The following is a 10842-nucleotide window of genomic DNA, read 5'->3' as shown; positions in this document are numbered from 1 at the left end:
TTTAGTTCTTTATATATACTGGATATTAGCCCTCTGTCAGATAAAGGGTTGGTGAAGATTTTTTCCCAATCTGTAGGCAGGCGTTTTGTTTTGATGACGGTGTCCTTTGCTTTACAGAAGCTTTTCAGTTTCATGAGGTCCCATTTATTGATTGTTGCTCTTAAAGCCTGTGCTGTTGGAGTTCTGTTCAGGAAGTTGTCTCCTGTGCCAATGAGTTCTAGGCTGTTCCCCACTTTTTCTTCTAACAGATTTAGCGTGTCTGGTTTTATGTTGAGGTCTTTGATCCACTTAGACTTTAGTTTTGTGCAGGGTGATAAATGTGGATCTATTTTCATTTTTCTGCATGTAGACATCCAATTGGACCAGCACCATCTGTTGAAGATGCTATCTTTGATGTGGAAAGGATAGGAGCTCCATATCACAAGGACCAAACATATCTGGTCACAGGGTCTTTTCTGAGATGGACACTCAACCAAAGACCATGAGAGGATAAAACCTAGAACCTCTGCTCGGATGTGACCCGTGATAACTCAGTAATCAATTGGTTTCCCATAGTAAGGGGAACAAGGAGTATTTCTAACAGGAACTCAATGACTGGCTCTTTGACCTCCCCACCCCCCAAGGGAGGAGCAGTACTGTTAGGCCACAGAGGAGGACTTTGCAGCCAGTCCTGAAAATACCTGACAAAACAGAGTCATATGAAAGGGGAGGAGGTCCTCCCCTATCAGTGGACTTGGAAAGGGGCAGGGAGGAGATGAGGGAGGGAGGGTGGGATTGGGGAGGGAATGAGGGATACAGCTGGGATATAGAATTAACAAAATGTAACTAATGAGAAAAATAAAATAAAAAATAAATAAACCCATGTATCCAAAGATTCTAAGTTAATATCCGTATCTCAAAGAAAACGTGCTACTTTTGTCTTTGGAGGCTCTGAATTACCTCACTCAGAATGGTTGTTCAGTCCTTCTATAGCTATGAATTTCACTATTTCATTTTTTCTCTACAGCTAAATGCTCTTCCCCTGTGTAAATGTGCCACATTTTCCTCATCCATTCATCAGCTGACAGACATCTACGCTCATTACGTTTCCTGACTATTGCGAATAGAACAGCAAATGAACATGAATGAGCAAGTTTCTTTGTATTAAGACATAGAGTGCTTTGGGCATATGTCTGAGAATGGTAAATCTGGTTCACATGGTAGACCTGTTTTTAGTTTTTTGAGGAAACAGCACATTTAGTTCTGGTGGAAATGCAGATAGATTTTAATTTTGTTTTCTTAGTCATTCTGACTATGTAGATTTAACTTGCATTTCCCTGGTGAGTAAGGCTGTAGAACATTATTTAAAATATTTCTCAACCATTTGAATCTTTTTAAATTTTATTTTTATTCACAAATCTTTTTTGGTTGGCACCTGTTTTTTTACAGGTGATTTCTTTTTAATTAATTTTTAATTAATTACAATTTATTCACTTTGTATCCAGCTGTAGCCCCCTCCCTCATCCCCTCTCAACCTTACCCCCCCCTCATCTTCTCCCGTGCCCCTCTCCAAGTCCACTGATACGGGAGGTCCTCCTCCCCTTCCATCTGACCCTAGTCTATCAGGTCTCATCAGGACTGGCTACATTGTCTTCCTCTGTGGCATCATAAGGCTGCTCCCCACTCAGGGGAAGGTGATCAAAGAGCAGGCCACTGAGTTCATGTCAGAGACTGTCCATGTTTCCATCACTAGGGAACCCACTTGGACACTGAGCTGCCATGGGCTACATCTGTGCAGGAGTTCTAGGTTATCTCCATGAAAGGCTCTTGGTTAGAGTATGAGTCTCAGAAGACACCTGTGCCCAATTTTTTTCTCTCCTTCTGGAGCTCCAGTCCCCTCCAGGTCTTTCTATCTCCCCCTCCTTTCATAAGATTCCCAGCACTCTGCCCAAAGTTTAGCTGTGAGTCTCAGCATATGTTTTGATACCCTGCAGAGTAGAGTCTTCCTGAGGCCCTCTGTGATAGGCTCCTGTCTTGTTCCCTGTTTTCTCCCTTTTCCTATGAAGATTGAGCATCTTACCCAGGGTCCTCGTTCTTGATTAGCTTCCTTAGGTGTCCAGATTTTAGTATGTTTATCCTATATATTATATATCTAATATCCACTTATAATTGAGTATATACCATGTGTGTCTTTCTGCTTCTGGGATACCTCATCCAGGATGATCTTTTCTAGTTCCCACCATTTGCCTTCAATTTTCATGATTTCTTTTTTGAAATTGCTGAGTAGTATTCCACCGTGTAATTGCCTTGTCTCCTTGCAACAAAAAGTTCTTTGAGATGGTGAATAGTTTATTTTCGGGATTAGGACTCCTCAAAAGATCTCATGGCCAGTGCTGACCCTGGAGACCATGCTGGAGTCCATGACTGGGGGAAATGGCAGTGTCCATGGTCCATGCCATCCCATACCATGTTGATGCCCGAGGCCATTGTGGAAACCTGTGGTCAGTGGAGGGTTGGAAAGTGAATGTGACCAAAGCACATTATGTGAAATTCCTAAATAATTAATAAAAATATTAAGTTGGAAAAAAAGTATCACTAGAAATTTGAGGTTTATATATGGAAAAGAATTGTTAACTGGATCCCTAGATATGTAGCAGAGCATTAATACACATTTTTTTTTCTAATTTAAATTATTTTTTATAATTTATTCACTTTATATCTTGATTGTAGTCTTCTCCAGCATCTCCTCCTGGTCTCACCCTCTCTCCCTCCTTCCCCCTATTCTCCTTCCCTAGTCCTCAGAAAGGGGGACCCACCTCCTCTACCATCTGACCAAAGCCTATCAAGTCTCACTGGGACTGCCTAAACCCTCTTCCTCTGTGGTCAGGAGAGCTGCATCCCACCGCCGCACCCCACTACCAGATAGAAGTGCTCAAAAATGGGCAGCAGAGTCCATGTAAGAGACGGCCCCTGTGCCCTTTACTAGGGCACCCACACGGAGAATTGAGCTGCTTATTGGATATATCTGACCAGGGGTCTAGGTCCCCTCCATTCATGATCTTTGTTTGGTGCATCAGTCTCTGCAGGCCCCCCTGGTCCCAGATTTGTTGGCACTGTTGGTCTTCTTAAGGAACTCCTCTCCTCTCTGGGTTCTTCTGTTCCTCTCTCCCTGTTTTCTATGACTCCCTGTGCTCTGCCCAAAGTTTGGCTGTGAGTCTTAACATCTGCTTAGATACCCTGCTGGATAATCTTTCAGAGAACATCTATGGTAGGCTTCCATCCTTTGAAGGTCTGGTAGAATTATTCACTGAAACCATCTGGCCCTGGGCTTTTTTGGTTGGGAGATTTTTGATGTCTGCTTCTATTCCTTTCAGGATATAAGACTACTTATTTTGTTTACGTGATCTTGATTCAACTTTGGTAAGTAAAATCTATTAAGAAAATTGTCCATTTCATTTTGATTTTCAAATTTGGCCCTTTTGAAATAAGACCTAATTATTTGTTGGCTTTCCTCAGTGTCTTTCATTATATCTCCCTTTTCATTTCCGATTTTGTTGATTTGGATAGTGTCTCTGTCTTTTAGTTAGTTTGGTTTAGGGTTTGTCAATCTTGTTGCCTTTTCTCAAATAACCACCTGTTGGTTTCATTAATTCTTTGATTTTTTTCTCCTTCTTTCTAATTTATTGATTTAACCCCTGAGTTTGATTATTTGCAACAGTCTATTCTTCTTGGGTGTTGTTTTATCTTGGGTGTTGTTATTTTATCTTCCCCCCAGTGGATTTTTAGGTGTGCCTTTAAGTTGCCTGTATGAGATGTCTCTAATCTCTTTATGAAGGCATTTAGTATTATGAACTTTCTTCTGAACACTGCTTTCTTTGGGTATATAGTGCCTTCATTTTCATTGAATTTTAGAAAGTCCTTAATTTACTTCTTTATTTCTTCTCTGACCCAGTGGTCATTGAATAGGCAGTTGTTCAGTTTCCATGTGTGTGTAGGCTTTTTGTTATTTCTGTTGTTGTTGAGGTCCAGCTTTAGTCCATAGTCTGATAGGGTATAAGGGATTATTTCAATCTCCTTGTATGTGTTGAGGCTTGCTTTGTGACCAAGTATATGGTCTATTTTGGAGAAGGTTTTGTGAAGTGCTGAGGAGAAAGTAAATTCTTTTGTGTTTGGGTGAAAAGTTTTATAGCTGTCTGTTAGGTCCATTTAATTCATGACATCTGTTGTGTCATTATTTCTCAGTTTAGGTTCTGTTTCATTGACCTGTCCTTTGGTGAAAATAGGATGTTGAAGTCTCCCACTATTAAAGTGTGGGGATAGATGTGTGGCTTAAACTTCATTAATCTTTCTTTTACAAATGTGGGTTCACTTATATTTGGGACATACATATTCATAACTGACATGTAATCTTGGTTGAATTTTCCTTTGATGAGTATGAAGTGTCTTTCATCATCTCTTTTAATTAATTTTGGTGGAAAGTCTATTTTGTTATATATTAGAATGGCTACTCCTGCTTGCTTCTTGGATCCATTTGCTTAGAAAACTTCCTTCCAGCCCTTTACTCTCAGGTAATGTCTATATGGATGAGGTGTATTTCCTGTATGAAGCAGAATGATGGGTCCAGTTTATACATCCATTCTGTTAGTCATGTCTTTTATTGGAGAATTGAGTTCATTGGTGTTGACGGTGATTAATGACCAGTGACTCTTCATTCCTTTTATTTTGATGTTGACTGTGGTAGTGTGTTTGTGTTCTTGTCTACTTTTAGTTTTACTGTAGTGAAGTTATTTTTTGTTTTTGTTTTTGTTTTTTTTTTTTTGTTTTTTTTTTGGATGTAGTTAGCCTTCTTGGGTTGGACTTTTCCTTCTAGTATCTTATGTAGGGCTGGATTTGGGCATAGGTACTGTTCAAATTTATTTATTTATTTATCTATTTATTTATTTATTTATTTTGTGGTGGACTATCTTGTTTTTTCCATCTATGATGACTGAGAGTTTTGCAGGGTATAATAGTCTGGGATGATATCTGTGTTCTCTTAGAGACCGCATGACATCTGTCCAGGCCCTTCTGGAGCTTGTTGCCTCTGTTGAAAAGTCAGGTGTGATTCTGATAGGTTTGCCATTATATGTTACTTGACCTTTTTCCCTTTCAGCTTTTAACATTTTTTTCCTTGATCTGTTGTCAGGGACCACCTGAGGGAACTCGCCAACTTCAGAGACCACCTGTGGAAGCTTACCAACTTGCCTCAATTTGCCTGTTCCCTTACCTGCAGTAAACATACTGCTTGGAGATGCCTGTTCCCTTACCTGCAGTAAACATACTGCTTGGAGATGCCCGTTCCCTTACCTGCAGTAAACATACTGCTTGGAGATGTTAGAGACCACCTGTAGAAACTCACCAACCTGCCTCAACTTTCTTGTTTCCTTACCTGCAGTAAACATACTGCTTGGCAACAGCAGAGATGTGCTCACAGAACCATGGCTTATCACAAGATGTTTCAGGCCCCTGTCTGAGAAGAATCTGTAACATTTCACCCACCCTACTTCCTCATCCTGAACCCTATTTAAAGCTGATTCTGCTCAGTAAAGTTAGTCCTTGACAAGCACCTGTTTGCTTGGACTGGTTTCTCTTTCTTGCCCATCTTTTCACAGGTTTGAATTCTCTTTTAACCCGCGAATAACCTTAGCTCCGCTGGCCGGGGCAATCTGTACATTTAATGTTTTGATTATTATGTGGTGGGAGGATTTTTTTTTCTGGTCTAATCTAGATGTTATGTACATCTCTTGTATACTTATAAGCATCTCTTTCTCTCAATTGGGGAATTTTTTTTCTATGATTTTGTTGAAAATATTTTCTAGGCCTTGGAGCTGGAAATCTTTTTCCTCTATTCCCCTATTCTTAGGTTTTGTCATTTTATTGTGTCCTTGATTTCTTGGATGTTTTATGGTAGGTATTTTTTAAACTTAACATTTTCTTTGACAAATTCATCAGTTTCTTCCATTGTATCTTCAATACCTGAGATTCTTTCCTCTATCTCTTGTATATTGTTGAAGATGCATACCTATGTAGTTCTTGTTTTATTCTCTAAGGTCTCTTTCCAGGATTGTTTCAGGTTGTGTTTTCTTTTTTGTTTCTTTTTTCATAATCAGATCTTGAACCATTTTATTGATTTTCTTCATCTGATTGCTTGTGTTTTTTCTGTATTTCTTTGAGTGATTTATTCATTTCTCTACATGCCTCTCTAATGGTCTCAGTCTGTTTGACTGCATCTTCCTGTATTTATTTATGGATTTTATTCATTTCCTGTTATCATCTTCATAAGTATAGATTTAAGGTCATTTTCTTGTGTTTCAGTTGTGTTTGGGTATCCAGGGATGCTTGCCTTGGGATAACTGGGTTCTGGAGATGCCATATTTCTTTGGCTTTTGTTGATTTTGTTTTTTTGCTGGCCTTTAGCCATTTGGTTGCCCCTGGCATTGGCTTGTAGTTTCTGGTGGCTGCTGGATTCCTGGTATGTGTGTGGGTATTTCAGGAAGAGTAATGGGCAGGAAGCTGGATGTTCCTACAGGAGTCTTCCTCAGATTTGTGAGTATGGTCTCCAACTGGAGTGTGGTTCTCAGAGAATTGCCATGGCTCACCTCAGGTGTATGGTTCTGTAGACTAACTGAACTCCTCGGGAACCTAGGAGCTTGCCTCTCACCAGAGAAAGTCCATGAGATAGCTACCTGCCACTGGCTTTCTTGCTTTGAGGTTAATGAGTTACAGCTGCCTAGATACTGCTCAGACACTGCGTTTCTGGACACAGCCATCTTGGAGAACCAGTGAGCCCAGAGGTTTGTCTCCTTAAGGAGACAGGTTGAGCTTTGGGGTGGCATGTGGAGCTGTTTCCATGCATCAGGAGGCCTGAGGTTGGAGCTGAGTGCAGGGGTACCCAGCAGGTATTCACTGGCTGGTGAACAGAGCATGTTGCTAGATGCTGGAGATAGTGCTGGTGGGAACTCGGGAATGCTTCCAGGGATTAGTTGGGTGATCTGTGTTTAGACTCACTTGTTTCCCTCAGTGTGGGGTCTTTTCTTGACTGGGAGATCCAGTTTCTGGTGTTTGGGGGCCCACAGTTCATCTGGGATGGTGAACACAGTGCACAGGCATGTAGCTAGGCACTGGAGACCACTGATCCTCACAGAACCCAGGAACTTTCCCTGGGATTAGCTAGGTGACCTGAGGTTGGACCCAATTGTTTTCTTCACCTTTGGGTTTCCTCTCCCCCAGGCAACACAGTCACTGGTGTGTTTCGACCCGCGGTTCAGTGTGTTGGTCCCTGTGTAGTCACTGCTGTCCTGCTGATCAGACACAGTGTGTGATGGGCACCACCACTTGGGTCTGCATTAATAGACATTTTCATCAGCTACATTCAACTTTGAAGCCTAACCTAATCTCAAATTCCAAACAATTCCCCCAACAGATTTCTCTTGGTGTTGGGGTCCATGGTGATTGATCTCCATGATAAGAAGTACTTGATGGACCTAAAAGACATGGAGTCACCGGGTAAAGAAAAAGAGATAAGTTCTCTAAAATGAGGAAGATAGAAATTAAGAAGATATTTGTTAATGACAATCTTTGTTCAAATGCCCAATCTAGCTGATCTTAGCCTTATGTGAAGTGGCCATCATCAGAGGTGGAAAGCTTGCTCCAGAAATCACTGGAAAGTGCCCAAATACCTTTACACACCAATCTGCTGTGTTGCAAAACCATCCTCAGTTTTATGGGGCTCTTTACCCCTATTATTTAATTTCTTACAGTTATGTTCATGAAGCTAATAAAACTATATTTACACCCTGAAGAAGGCATTACCGATAAATCCTGTGGCTGAAATTTCTTTCCCTTGCTGTTTTTAACATAGCATTGCTCAATTTAGAGACCATGAATGCAACCAACTCAGCCACCCACACTGAGCTTTTATAGCTACATAAATTGATTCCTCCATACTTAACTCTAAACTTCTTCTGACAATTTTCTACAATGACTCCAAGCTCAGCAGTTCAGCACCTTTACAGACTCAAAGATCTTCCCCCCTCCCACACTTTCCTGCTTTCCTGTTTATCTCTTTCCTCTCCAAGCTAGTCTGCCCTGGGATCCTCTGAATCCACCCATTTAATGATTCCAGTTCAGTTGCCTTAGAGCCCAGCTCTGTTGTGATGACATCCTATTCAAATACCTTTGCAGTTACTCATTATTCTTTGGATAAATCCTGTCATGCAATGACCCAGGCCAAGTGAATTTTCAGTGTAGCATTGAGATGGGACTCAAATATGTAACTCAGAGTCAGTCCAAGGCCTGAAAACATCTTCTTTCAAGGCACTCATACTTCTGCACTTTGTCACTGCTTATTTAGTCACCATCTGTCTCACTAAAATTGTAGTAACTACCTCATTGCACCATACAAATAGTAGAATAGTAACATACCAGTGCCTGGAATACATCAAGTACAAAATAAATACCATTATTATAGCATCACCATGTCACCACTTCCCCAGCGTCACCTCTAAACAAGTCCATCCCCATGCAGGCTCCCCTGAGTCCAGTCTTTCTTCTGTGTCACACTCAGAGAAGAAAATTTAGACCACTAAATTTAGTCCCAGTATCAAGTGGGTTGATGATGGTGGCCAAGAGATAGTTTAGTAGAGAAACAATGTCTGTTTTGGTGGTAGAGAGGGGATGGCAGGAATAAGCGCTAATAAATTGTTGTTGGTGTATAGATAGACCTGTGCAAATGGTCACCTTTCTGTGCCTAAAATAGCTTATAATCAAGGTCTACTTCAAATGAAATATCTTAACTATCCCCATATCAGATCCTCAATTCCAATGATAGCCACAATATCCCTGTATCATAAAATAACATTTTCCTGGATTTGGGCTATTAAAAGAAGGAATTATTTCATCTGGAGGAAGCCACTAAATGTCTACATGTGTATACATGAATCATGAAATAACACCATCAGCAAAAAAAAATTAAATGTCTTGGCCCAATTTTACTTATATTCTTGAGCTCTTCTCTGTGTCCTTAGTGATTTTACTACTTTAAATAATTGGAGCTTTTCAGTGATGTCAGTCTTTAAAGATTTATTTTTCTTGCTAGCAAACAGGAATTATACTTTATATATTTTATGTACTATTCATTGGCGATCCAGGTGCCCAAACACCATCAATTTCCCAGAAGAAAGACAAAGGACAAATGTTCTATTACCTAGATGCTTTTTTTTAACCTCAGTACTGAAAAATGCCCTCCATGTTGTATAGAGACTACTGTACAAAAATTTAAAAGGGTTCCATCTCCACTTCTACATGGTGCACAATAATAAAATATTTAGCCTCCTCTACACAATAAGTAACCATTCATATGTATTTATTTATTTTTAAATCAAAAAGTAATTATAATAAATTCCTCTTTTTTCCTTCCTTCTATCCTGCCTATGTCTCTCCTTTGCTCCCTCTCGAATTTATGGCCTCTTTTATTTTTCATTGTTATTGTTAGATGTGTGTGTGTGCCTTTGTGTGTGGTTTCTGTGTGTGCCTACATACATAAATACACTCTGTTCAGACATACACAAGAACAAACAGGCACACAACCACCCCAACAATGAGTCTCTTAGCGGTCAGCCATAACCCATATGTATACAGCTGTCCTTGCTGGGAACTGTCATCCTGTTCCCAGCATTTGTGCTCATAGTTCTTTGTCTATAGCTGTTGCCACATGAGCTTTTCCCAAATGATGTTAGCAAGTCTATTAGTGTTGTAATTAGGTTTTATTTAGGCAGACATATAAACTTCTGTTTGCAACAGATAGAAACCACAACAAAACCTCACAATTGATTAAAATGTAGAGAACAAGTGATTGTGAGGTGCCCTGCCCGAGTGGGTACATCTACAACATGGCTCCTGAATCTAAGGCTCAGGGACCATAGCAGAAGAAGGAATGGGAAGATTATAGTCTCCAGACCCAGGATATCTACTGTGTGAGAATGCGTCTTCTAGAAATGACATGGAAGCATCAACAACACGTGTGTCCATTCTTAACAGTGTGGTATCACAAAGTTAAAGGTTTATCAGATCCCATTTAGTGTGAGGAGGTTGGTATCAAATCATATGATGGTCTGGTACTTGGACAAAAATTAAGATTGCGGCATAGACAAATTGGTATTTTTTAAGCATTTTACTTATTTATTTATGTACCCATTTATTGCATGTGGAAGTTATTGTGATACATGCACATCTGGAGCTCACAGGACAACTAATGGAAATCAGGTCTTTCACCATGTCGTTTTCAGGACTGAACTCTGGTGGACAGTATTGGTGTTGAGCAAACTTACCTGTTGAGCCAGCTGCTTCAACAGTCTGAGAAAAGAATATTTTAAAATAATTATTGGTTAGTAAAGGACTTGTTACTGAAATTGATATACAGGGTAATGGAAGAGGAACCAGAGGTGACTTCAACTCTTTATGTTCTTATTACTGAATGAACAAAAGCTATAGACATGGTAAATGTTCAGGTTGGGAGAGTGTCCACTTAAGTCTCCCTAATTTAAATTTTGACATGGTGAGTCTGATGCGCTTTTAAACATCCAAGGAGAGAAATCAAGATTATACTTTGCAGGATTAATATAGCTTTGATGTTCAGAAAGCAAGTGTGTACTGATAAAGTGTATATATCTAACACCCAATTTTATTTATACTGGTGTATAAATAATGACATGTAATGACTTTAATGATCCAAAGAAACATGGTTTCAGAGACTGAGAAAGAAGAGCACCTCGAGTCTGGCCTTAAGGAGCCTCAGTTGTCCTTTTTTGTGAAGGTCTGTGAGGC

The sequence above is a fragment of the Psammomys obesus genome, unplaced genomic scaffold (genome assembly GCF_907164565.1).
Source record: "Psammomys obesus unplaced genomic scaffold, mPsaObe1.curated_primary_1811, whole genome shotgun sequence".
Lineage (NCBI taxonomy): Eukaryota > Metazoa > Chordata > Mammalia > Rodentia > Muridae > Psammomys > Psammomys obesus.
This window is presented reverse-complemented; position numbering follows the sequence as displayed.